This window comes from Psittacula echo, assembly GCF_963264785.1.
Source record: "Psittacula echo genome assembly, chromosome: Z".
Lineage (NCBI taxonomy): Eukaryota > Metazoa > Chordata > Aves > Psittaciformes > Psittacidae > Psittacula > Psittacula echo.
Window position 1 is genome coordinate 95,187,614 of NC_137742.1, and position 20,437 is coordinate 95,208,050.

Below are 20,437 nucleotides of genomic sequence, written 5' to 3' on the forward strand. Positions count from 1 at the left end.
TTAAATGTAAATTTCATTGTGCTTAATGTAAACTATGATTAATGTAAACTTCATGTGCCCTTTATTAGTAGCAACTAACGGAGGTTTTCCTACATCAGTAGTAACATGTGTATTATAAAGCATACTCTAAAAATTAGTATTTCAAAAAGATGGTGAGCATCAAGAACTGAATTCCAGGACCATGAGCAGTACAAGATGACAAAAGGCAGTATGTCAATGTTAACTAAAGATGTCTTCTCTGCAGTTCTTAGCAAATACAAGGTAACATCAACCCTCTCAGTTCCTTTCTAAAAAGGCACATTCCTTTGTCTCCTCCTACATTCAAAATCAAAGTTTTACAGATCACATGTGCTAATCTTTGTAAATTTAGTCAAACATTTCATTAAAATAATCCAATTTTTGTAGATTATGTAGTGTTTATACAGAAAGTTCAGAAATTATTTGCCCTCCCAGAGAAGATAGTAAAACTGAATAAGAAGAGAACAAGTATAAATGCCTTCCCTCCCCAAAGATAATCACAACCATCCATGTGGGAAGGAGAAATACCATGCCTTACTCTTTGGGATTAGGGCATTCTTTTAATTTTCCATTTGGCATTATGAACACAGTAAACAGAGAGAGAAAATATAGAAACCATGTGACTGCTTGTTCCATAGCCTTTTGCACACTGCTGCTGTAGACTTGCTTTCAGATGTCAGTACAAAGTTGCCTGCTCACTGATGCTCAGTAAGAAATGTCAGGGAAGAGATAAGCAGGCTGAAAGGAGACTATTTTAGAAACACGGACTGTTCTATCATTAGTTCTATAGATAAACTTCCCAACATATTTTTGAACAGCAAATGGTACTGCTTAGTCAAATGTAGTCAGAAGGAGACAGTATTTTAATATGGAAGTAGGGGAGATTTCAGGCCGTTCATATAGAGTGAGGTAGTTAAACCTTGTTTGGCTAATTTTTTAAGCTGCTAGTGTACATAAGTCTTTATGTTAAAATTATTCTGCTTGTCCAAGAAATGGGGAAGACGTAAGTGTAAATCTTCAGGACACAAGTCAGAAACAGAAAGAAAATTATAAAGCTTCTTGAGCTTGTCCATTCTTCTGTAATACCTTGTAACTGGGACTCATCTGATGAGCACATGAGCAATAATGCTTCAAACAGTCCTCAAAGGTCATGTCACTCATATTTTGGAAATGTTCTGAAAATTAAACTTAAGAGATTTGCCTATCTTCCCAACAGAAGGGTCTATTATACTAGTTCTGTATCTGCTTGTGGTCTACTAATTCCAAAAAGGAACAAAATCAGGTTAATTGTATTTTACTTCTCAATAGGGTTTACAACACAACAAATGTGTGTGAACTGGAAAGAAAAGGTTATTTACCCCCTTAGGTAAAGCATAATGGACATTGACAATGACTGGAGTGGTGACAGACAAGAAAATATGCTGCTGTTTTTAGGTGATCCTGTAAAGGCATTTAATCTACAGATCATCTTGACCTGCAAACACCTTAGGTAACAAACACACAATGGACATGGTCAAAGACTGGAGTGGTGATAGACAAGAAAATAGGCTGTTTCCTTGATGTGCTCTTGTAAAGGCACTCAATCTACAGATCTACCTGACCTGCAAACACATATTAAAATGTTCTTTTCTTCACAATATACTTTTAAAGCGTGTTAGTTAACATATTTTTAGGAGTCTTCTTAGTCATATCTAAATGCATCCCAAAGGGATTTAATTTAGACTGCGATTAATTTTCCTCTCCCTTACACAGCAAGTACAAACGGTATAAAAAGCTCCTACATGAAACAGGAAATATTTTAAAGCCAGCACAGATGCCAGGCAGTCAGGATGGGAGGCAAAAATAAGCAGAGAATATGACCTATTTGGTATTATATTCCTCTCACATTGTTACAATTCACGGATAACTCCACCAAACTCTGTCTTATTATACTGAAGAAAATGAGGTGTAAGCCAGAGAATAAGATTCTTGATTAATCACAAGAAGGTTTTTTCTCTCTGAAATAATTTGTTGTCCTCAGCATGATGGTTTCCTCAATATATACATTTTGCTTGCACTGGTCATGCTGCTCTGCATTATGTCTCAGAAGGTGTTTTTTAAAAGCAATATTCATCCTATTGTAGATGATATAAAAGGTTTGCTGCGCATTTCCATATGTTTATAAGAGAGGCAAAAGTTACTTCATGCCACAGAAGCAGAAGGATTCATAGTGTGAAGGCTGAATGAGTTTTAATGGGTACTTGTCATTTGCTCCAATCTAACAAAAATTCTTGAGAACAAAGAAAAAGTAGATGCAGAAACAAAGTGTTGCAATCCATAGTGCTACATTTCTGACATTTAATGTAACAGCACTTTCCTAAGCTGTTTTCTAAATATTACTACTGTTCCAAATGTTAACCCTTAACATGGCTTGTCTCCAGTTTCATACAAATGGGGATACGAATGGGAGTTAGAGGCTTTCTTAATGCTTGCTCCTCAGGACAATTCTGCAAAACATTGTTGGATCTGTACTATCCCTCATGAGAAGAGATACACATTTTTGACCAAGCAATTAGCAGATCCTTTGGGATTCCCCATGCATGTCAAACCATATGATCCTGACACCACCATTCAATTTACGTTTACCAAATGCTACACGATTGCATGAGCAACAAACACATGAAAGTTTTCCACTGTGTCTAGAAAATCCCACTTACAGCATAGAAACAAAGGTAGAGTTTGGCTATATTTTGACCATAAAGACAACCACCTCTAGTGTGGGACACAAAAGTGATTTAGGATCTGTTTAATGCACATACAAATGTAAACACTGGAATATTTACTTCCAAGTAGGTTTTATTTTGAATCATTAAGCAACACTGTATTAAAATATAGAAAGAAAAGAACGTACATTGTTCATATCAGGGAAGCTGACTGAATTAGACCAATAAGGTCTTGGCCCCTATAATTAATCCATTCGTCTGTTGTCTACTTACTCTTTCCCCCCAGCTCTCTTCTCCACCCCACTGGTCATTGGGCAGGAGTGAGGAAATGGCTCTGTGGCGCTTAGTTGCCAGCTGAGGTTAAATCACAGCACCCTTCCACACCAAATGCTGAGATACAGCATAATATCCTCATACAGCCTTCAAGCCAACCTTCAGATCATATGTTCCAGATGGATTCAAGGACACGAGCTGTTTCTTTATCTGTAGAAGGTAAGATACAGCTGGGCAATTCTCTGTTGTTTTGTACTGAAGTGTTTGAAAAATTATAGACCTTAAGCCTTAGGAAACAGAAGTCAGTTCTCTATTTTGTTCAATGCAGACAAGCATGTGAATTAAACAAAACTATGTTTTTAGAGGCTTAAGGATGTACTGGTTTTTTTAGAGCTAGGAATAAGCTCTAGGTTAGGAGAGCTGTTTAGGTGCTGTTAACACAAAAAGAATCATAGAATCACAGACTGATTTGGATTGAAGGGACCTTAGAGATCATCCAGTTCTAATCCCCTGTCATGGGCAGGGACATCTTCCACTAGAACACTTCAGTGATAAAAATATAAATAACCAAATTAATATGTAATAAAGAAACAAATGCACACAACACAGCAGCTGCCATACCATGGAACCTTTCGGTTTTATATGAAAAGATGGCACTTTAGTAATATCTGATGTAAGATTTTCCATCAGGTTGTCAGTTCTGATTTTAAGTTACCTAAGCAGTAGAAATACAACACCTTGGCACAGAGTGGCCAACTCTAATAATGATCCCAACACACCCACCACAAGATGCCGCTGCCCCTGATGACTCCCTATCTTCAGTTCTTTTGTGAGTAAATTCCAATATGCAAAGTTTCATTTTACAGATGATTCTTTTTTTTTTTCTGAATCTGCAGATTATAACGTACAGCTGAGAATGTGCAAATTGTTATCCTTGAAAAACACTGCCTGATGCTTTGTGTACTCCCACACAATGCATCACCATTAATGACAGGTTGGATTAAGGCTTTTTGTAGTGCAGTGAAAGGTCTTTTTGAAGTCCATTTTGTGTGCCTGCAGTCATTGTGTACTGCATTAAAGATTCTCAAAAGACTAAGTCCATGTTAATGTAACAGTCATAGAAAATTTTGGAAAGTGCAACTAAAGAAGTCAGTACATATGGGTAGGGGATTAAGTAAATCTATATTTTTTAACCCATAACTTGGAATTATGCTAAATGTGCATTATTATTTTGCATCAGCAGGAAAAAGGGAACAGAACGACCCAGGGAAAAAAATAACTTCTTTAAAAAAAAAATATAAAAAATTAGTAATGTCAAATGTTTCAAGAGAGACTGCAAAGGCTAAGTGTCTGCTTGCTCCAAATAGAACATCCAGTGTGACCAATTTTAATCACATGCTATATCCACTGGAGAATAAATGTCTTACCTTGGGCTTTAATGGGCTCTCCTACCTTAAACATTTTGCAAATACTGTTTTATGCAGAGAAAAATCACGTGGAAGTATGACAGTAGAACATGGCATCTCTGAAGCAATAATGGAATATCATCTTTTATGAAGCTAACACAGATTACAATACTTTCTTTGAATGTACCTTACAGTATTGTGTTAGGACAGCATATAGAGGTGCATTCGTGGTCACTTCTCCATATTCTTCATGAAATAGCATGAAGACTTATTTAATTACAAAATTAAAAATTCAACTCTGCTCCTAAATGTATTTTTGACTTATTTTTACATGTCCAAATGCTATGCAAGGCTAACCACCATAATGTGAAGGGCACTTAAAAACAAACTTAACCCTGAGACAGTAACTTTAAGTGTTTTCATGGAAATGGGAGAAGAGTATTTCCCCTGGAAAACAGCTGGTGGCCATCACTTAACAAAGTCATTGCTTATGTTTTAGATAAAGACTAAGGTCAGAATAACAGTCAGGAACAATAACCAATCTGGACAGCTAGTTTCTTAGATTAGACGAAGGCTGCTTAGACTATCACTAAAAATATGTGTCAAATTAAGCAACAAACTCCAAAAAGAAAGGTTCAGATGACATCAGATTTTTTCAAGCCTTCTAGTCTAATATTTTTCCTCTGATGTTTAAAATACAGCTGTCATTCAGTTAATTTCTTTTGTTCCAGGAACAGTTTAACAGTGAAACACTTCACCCATATAACTCTGTTTTGGGTAAAGAGATTGAAAAATAGCAGGCTTTCCTAATTCTCTCTCATGGATGCTATTACTTTTGCACTGACACGGCAACCTGATATGTATCTCACCCTCTCTGATACAAAAGCAAAAACATCCTCTGCCTCCTTTGTGATAACAGAAGAGCACATCTTCCCTCATTCTAGAGTTCAGAGAAATTTCTATGGCTTTCAGGTATTAGTCACTACAGAATCATTACAGAAAGCTGCATCACGAGCTCATCAGAAATGTACGAGGAAAGAACATTCAAAGATAAATCAGCATCCCCCTGCAAGGGTCCTTTAATACATCGTAAGTCCTACATCCCCTCCCACTCCTGATACTCCTGACTCCTTTCAATGAGATGACTTGTACAGAGGAATCAGGAAGGTAATCTGCAAAATTCTGCAATTAGAGGAAAGGTCCGTACAGAGCAGTTTGGGAAGGGCTACCTTCTGCTCACAGAAAAGCCATGCAGAGCAAAAAGTAGGAGGCAGCCTGCAATTCAGTGACAAACTGCTGGAGTTATCAGTCTGAATTGTCCTCATCAAGGAAACACTGGTCATTATGAGTCAGCTTGACATCATCTCTGTCCAGCGTTAGACAGTAACACCCACAGCATTGGCACAGCAGGCAGATCAGCATGCCTAGTGCCTAGGGATTTAGGAGCTGGTGTAGCTAAACTAGCTTCCCTGAATGGACCCCTCCACTGGAAATGGGAAGGGGGAACTTGCCTAAATCAAACTTCTGAAAAGCTTTCCTCATGATTGATGGCAATAACAAAGTAGTGTTCCATGCTTTATGGTGCATAGTCACAATGATATGAAAACAAATGTCACCTCAGGTAAGTGATAGTGAACACAGGTCACAGCATTGCCTAGAACAAGATTGGTATGATATCTAGAGTGGCTGTCCCTCATTTACCTACATACTCCATTTATCCCCAAGCAGAGCAGTTCTCTCCTCAGAACTCAGATACTGTGCTTCGCTCTCCTGGCACCTCTCACTGAGAGCTGCTTGGAGAAGTTTTCCTGGCAACGCTTCATTACTTTTCCAGCAGCAGATGCTACAGTCACCTTAAAGTGAAGATTTAGCAGCCAGTAACCCAGGATAAACAGCAACAAGTGATCAATACAATCATTAAAAACCTCTGAAAGACACACAGGTATCACAGAAAATAGGTACAGAACTGTCCCAGAAGAGTCCCAAATTCTTCTCTTCTAGCAGGCTCAGCAGGTCCACCACCTTACTACCATTTGCAGTAACCCTCAGTAAACAAATATAGACAAATATATAGAATCAAAAATACAGAAATACGCCTGTAGCAAAGTAGCTGCTCTAATTATTTAGCAGCAATTAACAAGAGTGAGCTTAATTTCATGTTCCTAGACCAGCTGTCATGCTTTTTCAAAAGAATTATGTCTTTGATGAGTTTCTCTTATTTGTAGACAGCTCTGTGCATGATACAGCCCAGTTCAGCAGTTATCATCTAATTGTACAAGTCAAAGATTTAGGGAATCAGTCTTTAGGACATTGTGCCTTACCAATAGTGGAAATCACAATTGAGGAAAACAGCTAGGTGACTCCAGGTGCCATTTTCTTTCAGAACTCCTGAACGTGAGTTATCCTCAGATCATTTCCAAGGTGTCAAGACATCCTGATTTTCAAAATCATTCAACTTCAACGAGATGAGTTTCCTCTGCAATTTCACATGTACTCTGGGTAATTCTTTTGGGTTAGGAACATTGTCTTTGATACAGCAAACCAGTGAAAATTTAGGTTTATGAATAATCCCATTACATTCAGCCTTTTCTTGTGCATCTGCAGAAATGCTGCTGTGTTCACAGGTTTGTTACGAAGAGCAGATTTACTGTGCTGCATATTGGAAATGTCTACGGCAATAGACCAATTTTAATCAGGTGGTCATAGAATCATAGAATCATAGAACCATAGAATAGTTAGGTGATCAGAAATGCATCTCAGGTATATGATCTTTGAGTGACAGATGATGAAAGTGTATTTCATTTACATGAAGGTGTTTAAAGTCATTTACATGCCTGTGTTTTTGGACACGTAAACACATATTTTTTTTCCCTGAAAGGCTGTACTCCACACTTTCACCTTCCTGAAATACCTAAAATCAGTGCTGTATTTTCCCAGCTTATAACTCCAACCATAACTGCCTGTTCAGCTTGCACTGTTTGAGCACTAACAGGAACACAGGGCTGTCGAACACACAGAGTAAAGCCTGCTGCTCTATTTATTAGAACTCCAAAGGGAATCCCTCAGGCATGCAAAGATGCAAAAAGTGTAGGAAAAGGTCGCTTAAAATAACAATCTCATTTTAAACATGGATTAGAGATTGTACTGTCTTTCCTTATAGCAAAGCAAGTAATGCAGCGAGGGAACTGAGTTCATTGCATGACTGTATCCACATACTTTGGGAGTACAGTCATATCAGTTAAAAGGCACAGAATCTAAACAAAATCACCCAAGAAACACATTAATGTTAGCATAAACAAATGGATGTTTAAATTAGAATGAGGCCTCCATAATGGCTTTGCCTTGTTATTTTGAGGACTTATGAAGCACTGCATATATCTCATTTGTAACAGTCACCTTCTCCTTTCTCCTTGTTAGGAACTGTTCTGCATCCACGGAGTCGAAAGGGTTTATGTCTTATAAAAACAACTGACAAGCTGTATTTCATGAGGACTGTACAGTCTAAACATAAGTGTTTGTAGCTACGTTTCCATGGCAACAGCAAAAAAATGGGTTATAATTTTCTCAGAGTTTGCTGTCCATTCTTTCTGAGATTATTTGGCAAAAAAGCATTTAGTGCTTTCCACCAGTGCAGTACTGCAGAAGTATTTTTAGCTTGGCTAATTCAATTTCATATTTAAATCAATCTGAAAATGAGTTAACTTTCAGTCTGCCAAAGCATGTCAGGCAAAGCTTTGACTGATTTGATTTTGCTTTGGCTTGTGATGATGGAAAGATTACACCATGTAATAACAAGGAAATGTGTCCCAAAGTCCTAGAAGAATTTCGTTATTCCATTATTTCACTTTAACTTCATTATTACCCTTTTGAATTTATTTGCTATAAAATATGGAACTGTGGAGGCTTGAACTGTCTCATCAGAAGTCTGAATAATTATAATTATATATTCAAAGAATCTCAAAGCAGATTGATAAAATTATGTATACAAGTCCCACAATATTGCAGGAGGCAGGCATGAATTACTGTATTTTGCAATAACTGAGGCAGAGATTAGTGTTGGCTATCTAGATGTTCAACGATAAATCCAGCTAAAGTCAACAGAAACCAGTTAACTTCACAGGCATAAATAGCCTGCCTAATGATACATAGAATGAGTCTGGCAGAAATTAATCTTCAAGTCCAGCATTTCTTGATTTCCAAATGCCTTCTACAGCTAGTAGAGCATATCTCAATGTTTTTTGATAACATAAATTGTTTAAGAAGCCTATTATGGCAAAACACATTGGCACAGTCTTCAACCACAGCTCCTTTAAGAGCAGACACTGTACTGCAGATAGATGCAAGAGCAATGTTGTCCCCAGTTTCATCCTGAGGCCTGCTGCCTCTCTAAAAAGAGTAACTGATAAAAAGGATTAAATTATCTTGGTAAGAACCAATTCTGGCCTGCTAATATCAGAGACAAGCTTCTTGGTTCATACTCAGAATAGGCAAGGAGATGGAATGATAGCACAAGAAATTCATAATGTCCACCCGAAGTGTTGTTTAATTTCTCTGCCTCCTCACTCTTAATAGCAATCTTCTGTAGCTGCCAGCAAAAATGTAGTGGCGTTTTTGTGTGAACCTGATCTTTACATTGAACCATTTCAATGTTACTCATACTTTTTAATGTTTTGCCAGCAATTCCAGGTTCAGTGGGAGAGTAGAAAGGTCCATTACTATTTGAAGGGGAGTTCCCTTTGCATTTTTTTTTTCTACATTGATCCAGGTGGAAATACTTATGCAACACTAGGGCTTGACAGATAAAGTCAGGCAGAGGTAAGTATTATTACAAGGAACAAGCAGTCAGAAGCTGTATTATGACTTCAACTAGTGCTCAGGAGATTTAAGTACACAGAAGATTTTGTTAATATGGATTAAGGAAACTTTACATATGTGAAACAATACCATGCTTAAAGATAAGGACAGGGAAACAATCTTTTGCCTGTTAATACCCCCTTGTCTCACAACACTAGGATTTATTTCCCTGCATGCCACCTTAATGGGTAGCTCTTCAGCATTTCCAGGCATGGGGAAAATGCTATTATTTCCTGCTGCCGAAGAAAAGGCACTATCTAGAGTAATTTGCCAAATTCATACAGGCAGTCTGTGACTAACTTAGGAATTATATTCTGTTCAGTGCCTTATTTATTAAACGTCTTCCTTGAAGAATAAGTTTCTGATATCAGTTGCAGAATGCAGCTCTATGTTCCAGTACAGAAAGACTGTACTGGATTAGGAAAAGGGTTTGACCCTCAACCATAAATACAGTGATTTGTCAAATATAACTAACAGAGTTCTGATTCTATTTGAAGCATTAACTCTGTTTAGAGTTTTACATAAGTAATGCATTCCTTCATATTTTCTCCATAGTTATTTTCATGCAACTAAATTTCAATCTTTCTCCATGTAGTCATAATTCCCACAAAATACCAGGGAAACCAACTATAATTTACCTGAAAAAAAACAGAATGGAAAGCCCAGCCTCCGGCCCAGCGAGGACAGAAACAGATTATGGGCTAAAGGTGCTGCACAAGGCCTTCCCAAGGAACAGCGAGAACAGAAAGCAGTTTGGGTGCTCCCACAGCAAGGCAGGTCTGGCAGCAGCAGTGTTAAGCAAATCTATGCTTTAAATACCATTTCATGTCCTCCTAGACTTGACCCCGGAATCAATCAGCCCATAACAAGAACTATTAAGAAAGAATACTGTGCCAAATGTTGAGTTGGGTAGACATAGAGTACAGATCTTACTGTTTACACTTTCTTGTCCTGGATTCCTGGGATGTCCTTACTATGATGCTACTGTCCCACTTTTTCAAAGGGAAGTAACAGAAAAGGCATAGGGGTAGGGGGCATGTGAGGCATGGCAGGGAGATTGGAACTAGATGATCTTAAGGTCCTTTCCAACCCTAGCCATTCTATGATTCTATGAAAAGAGTTTACTGATGTTTCAGTGATGTAGGAACATATGGTCCTAGATATTTATAGAAAGAGCTCTGGGACTTCCATGTATTAGGAAAGCCTGCAAGCTGCCATCTGGGATACTGAAGTCTTTTTTCTGTCGGTGATAAGACATTTTACCTTTCAGCTTTAGATTTTTCTCTGGAATATATAAAGCTGAGAATAGCGTTTAAAGTTTGCTATAGGCAAACTCTCATTTGAAATGCCATCATTTGAAATCTGATCAATGCTTGTCAGATAAATTTGTAAATAGACTGTAATTTTATCTCTGTCTTCGTAGTCCAGCTCATGGCAGAAATTCTCAGTTTCTGGACAAGACTGACTACTTTGCTTGTTTTGGTGATCTTGCATCACTTCCAAACTAGGTAGGCTAGCAGTTCAAAAGTTTAGACTATCTACCAGCATAGTCCACATGCTGCATGGAGTAGCATAAGAGTTCATTTTTATGCATTACTGTAGCTGAAGATACAGTTGTCAGAAAGGAAATATAAGGAAATTTTTATTTTTTAAACACATTAGCTGTCCACTGTTGTATTCTCCTCTCCTTTTCTTGTTTCCTTTAGTTCTGATAATATAACACTGGGCTTTATGCAATCCATTTAAAAACCTTACTGAAAAGTTTTATATAACAAATGTTACAAGTAGTCTGTGCAGCTCAACACAGAACTTTAACAACCTTTGGCCCTTTCAGTCCTATACATCCTTATTTTTCCAAATATTTTTTTCAATATTAAAAGGGAGTTGAACGTTACATCTCTACTACAGATCATAGCAGTTTTTATATAAATGGAAATATTAATGCCAAATTCTATCAAGATTAATAATGAACACCTTATTAATAATACTTCCCCCCCCCCCCCCCATCAATTTGAACTGTATCAGTGTGAGATTCAGATTCTCACTGGGAACAGTGACAGGCTACTGTACAGCGATCCACTTATGCTGCTGATAACAGTGATGGATGAAAGTGACAACTTGCCAGCATTCACCCAGGAGTTTTATCAGATACCGCTCAAGGAGAATACAGCCAAAAGCAAGACCAGTTCTTACTCAGTAACATGGGCTCTAAAATTATGAGTCCACCACAGCTCTGAGAAAGAATAATAATTTACTTAAGTCTCAGCTGCACAAGCTTTACTTCAGTGAGGATCTTACCTTCATAGTTGCTAAATGAGAAAAAGCATCTTTTTTTTTTTCTTATTATTTTACAGAACTTGCAAGAGCATTTGAAAAATTCATAGATTTCGACCTAGAAGAGGCACAGTCATTCATGAAATAATAAAAAACCCGTAAGAAAAAGCTTAGGGAGAAACAGTGGGGAAAAAAATATTAAAAAGTTATGAAAGTTATGAATGTCCACTATTTCTTATGTCCTTCTGCTTTAATACCTTGTTTTGTTTGTATTTCTGCAAAGAGAAATTATCACATTCTTTATATAATGTGTATTATATAAGAACTATCTCAAACCACTGAAAATAAAACCAATTGAATTTAATTCTAAACAGCTTTTTTTTCCTCTGGAGTAGTGGGGAAAACAACCTTTTCAAGTGCTGTATTTGTGTGAGGGGTGTTTTGTAATTCACTCTCAACTCACTATTTTACTGTTTGCAGGAAGTGAGATCATCACAGTAAAACAGAGAATATTAATGACCCAAAGACAAATAGTTCTAAAATTGCTTGTGAGATACTGAGCCAGCAGCCTCTGGTATCAAATGCCTTTTCATTTCAGATTGGCAAAGAAATTTGATTGATAAGCAAAGGAATTGGAGTGATAACCTTGCAAGATTACAATTTAAATGCCAGTGCTATGAAGCATTACAGGGCTCCTTGCTCAAGCTGCAGCTCATTTGAATGGCTCTGAGTACAGAAGGTTTTTTGCAGTCCATAGGAAAGAGTAACTGCTAACTTCACATTCATCACACTGGCCATTATGATGATTCACAAGGATGATGCAGTGATTCCCCAGTGACACAGGACTACTGCAGCTCCAATGACACAGGTATTTTTATGGGAGCCTTATAAATATCAATGGCACTCACAATCTGAAGTGACCAGTCTGGCATACAGATCCATTTTACATAGAGTGTCCACATACATACACAGACAATTTCACAATTAAGACTGCTATAGAAGATTAATTACTGGACAGATCACTCAAACTTTGTTATCTTGACTTCTCTTGTAATCAGATTTAGAACAGATCTTGAATCCTAAAAGGAGATTATCTCTTGTCAAACCTGTAACATCAAAGACCCGGCAGCAGACAGTCAGGATAATGTCTTATTAAAGAATGTCTGCTTCTGCATCAAATATTTCATTTGGGTCACAAAGCTTTGAAGTTTGTTTGTGTTTCCTTGCCAGACCTCAGCAGTTCTTGTAACATTTTCATTAATGTGAATATGGTGGATGTAGATAACTCTCCTAAGTTCTCACAAAGGAATACTCTATTGTTACTAAATTCCTGCCCCTGACAATAGCATATTGCTTACTGTAGCAGTATATTAGTGAGTGGGAAGCATCCTCTACCTGCAAACACTCTCAGAAGCATCATGCACTAAGCAATTATCATTGCAGCCACCCTCTTTTCTCCTGCCTGTTACATACACAAAGGAACCCCAGAAACATAGCTCAACACTCCAATAAACTGGGAAAAACATAAGGACATATATTAAAAATCTATTTATTAGCAATAGGAAACAAGCCAATATCTTAATGAGTTGATTACATACCTCTTTATGCCAGTGCATGGGTTGCTGTCTTACCTGTATGTGATTGTTCAGAGGCATGATTTGTGTGTGTGTGTCTGAACACTTACCCATATCTCTACTCCTGCACCTTCATGCATGTATTGGAGTAAATATCCTTGTTTTTTTGGTTTGTTTTTTTTTTGTGTGTGCTAGCTGTACATGTATTTGCTGCCTGGGGGTGAAAGGGGTGTATGAACCATCTAATATGTACGCATGAAGACTTACCTACTCTTGCATGTTGATGAACACCGAAGAATCTGCTTGTATAGACTGTTCATCCAGTCACTGAGGTATAGAATAGCTAACCATCTCAAGGTGTTAAAAAAAAATAAATCAGAATTAAGGCTCCTGTACCATGAAATTATTCTGAATACTACATGCATACACAAGGACAGAGTCACATAAAAATTGTGCAGGGGAGAAGGGGAGAATAGTTGCTTTTCGTTTTAAAATTCCTGCATATCAAAGTACCAGTTTTCAGAAGGTTTGCAATAACAGCATGAGCACTGGGCATACTAACCTGGATGTCTATACACCTGTCAGAACTCTTCAAAATACCAAGTACCTCCTGAAGCTTTTGTAGTAAGGTCAGATTTTGACCTACTGTTCCAGGTTTGGCAAGGTCTACTTCCCTTGGTGCAACATTGTCTTTTGAAGACCTGGCTTACCTAGGCTGGGAAAATACTCTGATGAGCTGAGACCAACTTAAATAAGATTGACAGCTTTTTTCTCAATATTTCTCCATTGTTTTTAAAATAGCATGAGGGCTTAAGGCTGAGATAAATACAGCAAAAAACACAGAAGTGATTCCAAGCATCCCTGATAACTATCTGGCCCGTTAAGATGTTGTCATTCTTATTATAGAAGGTGCAATGTTTGATCTCAGAGGAGACAGATTAACACACCAGACTTGGAAACTTTACTCTAATAGCTAGCTGACAAAGGAGTGCTGACATCTTAGAGAACTGCACTCTAGAGTATTGAATAATGTTCAGTTAACTCAGCAACTCAACCACTTTCATATGTAGACAGCTATGGCAAAGGTTAAGGGTAGATCTAACTTTGTTCCCACCAAAGTCAGTGATAAAATTTTCATTAATTTCACTAGGAGAATTGGGCTAATTCTAGTCTGATCCTCTGTCACAAAGATTAGTTCATTGTTTTGAAATCAAATTACACTTGCATAAACAGTGCTGGAAGGAAGGAATTGATGTATTGCATGGTATATCTATTAATCCCGGATACAGTACATTAGTTTTCCTATGCAAAAATACTTTTGTCATTTTGCCTTGCTGTGTGGGATGGGTTGTTTTGGTTTTTTTTCTTGTTTGTTTGGGGGGAGGTTTTGGGGTTTGTTTGGGGTTTATTTGTTGTTGTTGTTTTAGTTTGGTTTGGGGTTTTTTGTGTGTGTGTTTTGTTTTGAGGGTTGTTATTTTCTTTTTACCTTCTCCTTAATTCATGTGGTCAATTTACCCTGAATTTTGATTCTAGGATTACTAAGACATGGATAACAACTGTACACATGATAAAGCTCACAGCACAGCTGGACTTTGACTACTAGAGCTCCTAGATGTTACAATAGTGCTGCCAAAAGACTACTAAATGAACTAATTCTACATTTAAAAGTGGAGGAAGAATGTCAGGCACCCCATATGAACACTATAGCAATCATCATAGATTATACCAATTCCTCTGCTATAGCTAAAAGTAACATATTTCAAGAGAAAAACCAGCAGCTCAGTAAAAGCTGCTATTTTTATAATCATAGAATCATAGAATAGTTAGGGTTGGAAAGGACCTTAAGATCATCTAGTTCCAACCCCCCTGCCATGGGCAGGGACACCCCACACTAAACCATGTCACCCAAGGCCTCATCCAACCTGGCCTTGATCCAAGGATGGAGCATTCACAACCTCCCTGGGCAACCCATTCCAGTGCCTCACCACCCTTACAGTAAAGAATTTCTTCCTTATATCCAATCTAAACTTCCCCTGCTTCAGTTTGAACCCGTTACCCCTTGTCCTGTCACTACAGTCCCTGATGAATAGTCCCTCCCCAGCATCCTTGTAGGCCCCCTTCAGATACTGGAAGGCTGCTGTGAGGCCTTTTTCAATGTGAAACAGGCAACTCATTATTCATGAAGATACAGAAGCAGGTATACTGATAGCAACTGTGACCACAAAGATAAGGCTATGATACTCAAATTTACTCACTTTTCTGAAGATGCAACCTTCAGAAGTGTAAACAACCCACACACTGGCATTGCAAGCATCTGGCCTGCAAAAGTACCATAGGATTTTAGCCAGGGATGAAATAATTTGAAGCTTGTGTAACAGTGAATTAAAATAGGTTCAAACTAAAAGGCTATGATACACTAAAATAAAAACTTTAATTCAGCCAGTAGCTGTTTACATATTCAGGTAGAGTTCCTTAAAAAAACCCATATGTTGTGGTACAGAAAAGGTTCAAAGTTATGTTAGCATTGCTAAGTCAATATTTTAGCTAGGATAATTCACAGGCCAAAGTATCTAGCAGAAGAGATTTACCAGTTGTAGCTAACTTCCACGTTTAAATCTCTGGGCTAGAGAGTAAGTTCCATAACGCCTTCCCCCCCCCGGCCCCGCCCCCCCCCCCCCCCCCCCCCCCCCGAAAGTGCCATTAAAAAACAATACAGAGTAACTATGAGTTTTGTACTGTAATTCTGGACTTTTCTTGTAACTGAAAACAGAATCTCACTATTTGTGTTTTCACCTCAGACATTAGCTAATGCAGCTAAAAAATGCTAGGATACTGGTAGCTCTTAATACAACCTGTAGAGCTAGAAATACCATTTCTAACAGCAGATGCATGGAAAGCTAATAAGACTGTCTGCATGTTGGTTTCTTCTTGTTGTTTGGTTGGTTTTTTACTACATTTTTATTCAGTCAGCTTTGTCCACGGTTTGCTCTTGCTGTGGTGCCATAACAAGGTGTCATTAGTTTTTGTCATTAGAATTGCCTAATTATGATGGAATCTGACAAACTAAATTATATTCCCAGATATTTACCAATTTATGGACTAATTTTGTCCATAGACACAAGAACTCTTGCCTTTTTGCAATATAAGATCTAATAAGGATTATTAGAAGCAGTCCAGTCTGACTCATAAACATGAAGGTCTTCTCTTCTGAACATTTAAGATAACCAGGGTTTGTGAAAATACCTTAATGAATATTCCAAGCCTTGCTTTCACTGCTATGTTGTTTTTTTAACCTGACTGCAGGGCAAAGTACAGAAGCCCTTCTGCAGTGAAAAAAGAAAATAAAACAAACAAAATCAATTGAGAAAAAGCACTTTGGTCTTACTGCAACATATATTAACCAGGGTTACCATGATGTCCTCACCCAGGATGTACTGTATTAAGTTTACCTCTCTGTAGAGCTAACCTTTAATATTTTGTACCTGCTCACGTAGAAATTAACTGCCTTACAATAAAGACCCCAAATTTATAGGTGTGAAATTAAAGTCCTAGAGATTTTTTAATTGTCATGTATTTTAAAAAGACCATTTGCCATGTTTAGTGTCTCATGACAGTAAATAGTTAATCGCAGAAGAATCAAAATTTTTTCCTCCTCTTACTCTCACAGTGCAAGTATCAGCTTCACTAACTACTTGTAACATAGCAGCACTTTGGAATCTACTCCTCAGGCATGACATTATTATAGTGATACTTTGGAAAGACAGAATGGGACAACAGCTCCCCATTCCAAACAACTTACCAGCAGTTCTGCTTTACTAGCGTAAATCAGACACCATCACTGAAAAGATTCTTACAATGCAGAAATCAGAAACGGATGAAGCTCCAGGTTGGAGCTTTGCAGTTGCTAACAGCACTTCAACATGCCTACTTATAACTGTCTGCTGGAATCACAAGCAACCATTATCCCTTTCCATGGAGCTGAAACAGTATTAAAATTAAAGAAAAAAACCCCAACACAACTCTGTTGTAATCTAGTTTCCAGCTAACTCCACTTTTCTATGAAAACCAGACATTTCCCTTTTTTCCTGTCTGGAAAAGCTCAGCACAATGCAATATAAAGCTGCAGAATTAAAATACCTACTGTTTGGTGGTTTGTAGGGGGGGGGGGTGTGGCGCTTTTTTTGTGGTTTTGTTTGTTTGTTTGTTTTTGGGATTTGTTTGTTTGTTTAGTTAGAATTAAATTATCTTCTTCCTAAAATGCAGCCTTAAGGTCCTGGAAATTAGTGTTTAGTTTTTCCTTGACTTTAGCTAAGCAATTTCACTGTAATTGAAGTGGCAAGTGATGCTACAGAGAAGTGAACTATTAAGTCATTGCACTTGTAACATGAATTATTTCTACAATCATCACCATTAGCAGAAGATAGGGCTGTCAAGACCTAGAGGTTATTATCTTATACTCCTGCTAACCTTTTCCCCACTCTAGTGGGAATCCTGCTTGGTAAGGACTATGAAATGAGCTATAGGATTGTTTTTTTCATCAGATTTAAAAGGCAACAATAAAAGTAATGAAAATACAGTGTTGATTTTGTCCTGGGTCCATATGAGTCACTAATAAATAAAGCCAATGAAAAAAATATATTATCTTTTAGTAATTGTATAATGCAGTACATCCTGATTGGTTTACTTCTGTGCAAACCAGCCTTACCTTTCTACTGACGTCAATGAAAGGGTAAAACCTGGGGTTTTTAGTATCATCAATGAATGTGCTAATACTCTTAAGCAGACAGTAATGTAAGTGATAATATTCTTTCAGTGAGGTCAGCTACAGCAGTATGGTTTTAGTCACTGCCTGTCACTTACAAGGAAATTCTAGCTTCTGACAAAAGTGACATAACGCCAATCAGTATATTCAAACCTCGGTACCCAGCAAATTCTCAGTCAATAAGCTAATACATACAGACTTGGACAAGGCTGGTTACTGTCCACAAACAAATTTTAGCACAAACTCTGTCCAAAACAGAAGTGGAAGATGTTAATTCAGAATTGGGCTTTAAGATTATATGTTTAAAAGAAAAAGTTCAAATAGTGTTCTATCCCAGTTTCAGATTATGAAAGTAAGGAGATTGGTATTGCCATCTAAAAAGATATTTTGTCTTAACACATAATGCAACCTATTGATCCAAGCAGAGACTGCAGAAAAGACTGAAGTGTAACAAGAGGAATATGCAGCCTTATATTTGAGGGACAAATGTTGAACTCTGAAAACCTTGTGGAGAAAAAATGCAGATCTATTTTTATCCAGTGATTCTGTTTCCTCATGGGCCTGTACTCTTCAAAGTCCTCAGAAGCGGGGGCTACCTGCACTTTGTGGGGTTCTGCAGGCTTTAATCTCTCTGAGTACAGATGCCACTCCTGGCTTCCATCTTCTCTTGCTGGTTCTCTCTCTTCCACATCATGAGCACGTCTGGGGAGCAGTAAGTACCACCACTTAGTTCCACTCCATACAAAAGCATCTAGAGAAAACAGTGGTGGAGAGAGCTCACTAGCAGATTCTATTTTTATATATTGCAGGTCTAGACATATTGAATCTAAAGGGGCTTAACATAAAGGCAGTGGAAGATGTGTAGCCACAGTCTGAAAACTTTGAAACAAAGGGAGAAGACTAAGCTGTTTTAAAAAACAATAAAACACTTATAAATTATGTAACAAACACTCACAAATAATGTAAGAGTGATCAAAAAAATGCTGGGGTTTAATGAAGCAAATTTCTGAGCGGAATTTAGATAGTTAGGTCCCAAAGTCTGAGGAACAAATGCATAGATGTCTTCTAAACTAGACTAATTTGGTCATATTCTTCAGTGCTTAATTCCTCTGTTTTCAGTGAGCCTGGCTCAGATTTCTGAAGTGCAGAATTCAAAGGGTAAATTCTTAACTTACTAAGAAATAGTCTGTTTCCTCCCTCTGATCAACACATCAGTCACATTTCTGGGAAAAAGTTCCATAGGGGAAATGCGTTCAGCTCATCTGCCATTGAAAGCTACAGAAATTAATTCCTGTGTCCCTGGACAAGAGGTGAAGAGTTTCAAGCAGGCAAACAGGGATGACCCAAGCCCTCACACTGCCTGTAACAGGGATCCCCAGCTTGTTATTCTGAAGCCTCTGTACTCATGGCTGTTATCTTAAAAGATTGCAGAGATTAGTTTAAAAGAAAGAGGTACACAGAAAACACAAGTGCTCATGTAACTGCTATTAAAATTATTGCTAAGCTAACTACAGAAGTAAACAAGTAATTGTTTTCTAGTTTTTCATAAACCTATTTTCCAAAGAGCCTCAAAACCGAAGATGATTACAGGTAATTACAAACATAATCACTGCAGAGAGACCACAGCTACTAAGTGCAGCACACCGTACTGCTTCAGAACATGGATGCGTTTATTTGCTCTGTGTTTATAGAGTAGCCCTTAAAGAGTGATGATGATTACATTATTATAATCTCATTTTAAATCTTTGGAGATAAATGCTGACTTTGGTTTACTGTTTGGTAAGTCATCAAAGTTACTAATAATTCTACTCTGTATCTACAACTTACTGTGGTTTGTGTACTGTCCTGACGCAAGCCAGACATGTCTGGAAGTCACAACATCCAAGACAGCTGGTAATTTAAGTGTCCATCAAATTATTGTGGTATTTGTAGCCAAAGTTTTGCTTAGGTGGGAAATACTCATCCAATTGTTTTACTATTTTTGCTTCAGAGGAATATAAAGCTGGGGAGGATGCAGGTTAGATGGAGGTTATGAAGGTGTTTAACTCAATTTGAAGGTTTTAATCCTTAATTGTGCTATATTATTTGAGAAAATACTAAACCGAATGAACTACCAGAAGTGTAAACTACATCGAGAAATTAAGAAAAATGGACCAAGAAAAAGAAAATGTGACTATAACCTTGGTTTTTCACTGTAACTCTATCCTGCTTCGATTTTACCCTTTGGGAATTGAGGATAGCTCTATCTACTAAATTAACCTAGTGAGTCTCAGGTTCTTTTTCTCTGAGTGAATAAAACTTCATTAAATGTCAGTCTTTTGACTTCTTGAAGGCATTGTGGTGAAAATGCATCTTCTTTTTCACGATTTTGTCATATCTTCATTATTAAAGAGGCCACATGCCAAAACCTCCACAGGCTCCATTTACTATTTGCAGACCAAATTAGAAGGTTCTTAGCAGGAGAAAGCAATGCACACACTTTACAGAAAGCACTGGGAACTGTGCCCTGGGCAAATAGGGGGAAAAGGAGATTTTCACCCCCAGTGAAATCTTGCATGCAAATCTGAGCTGTGC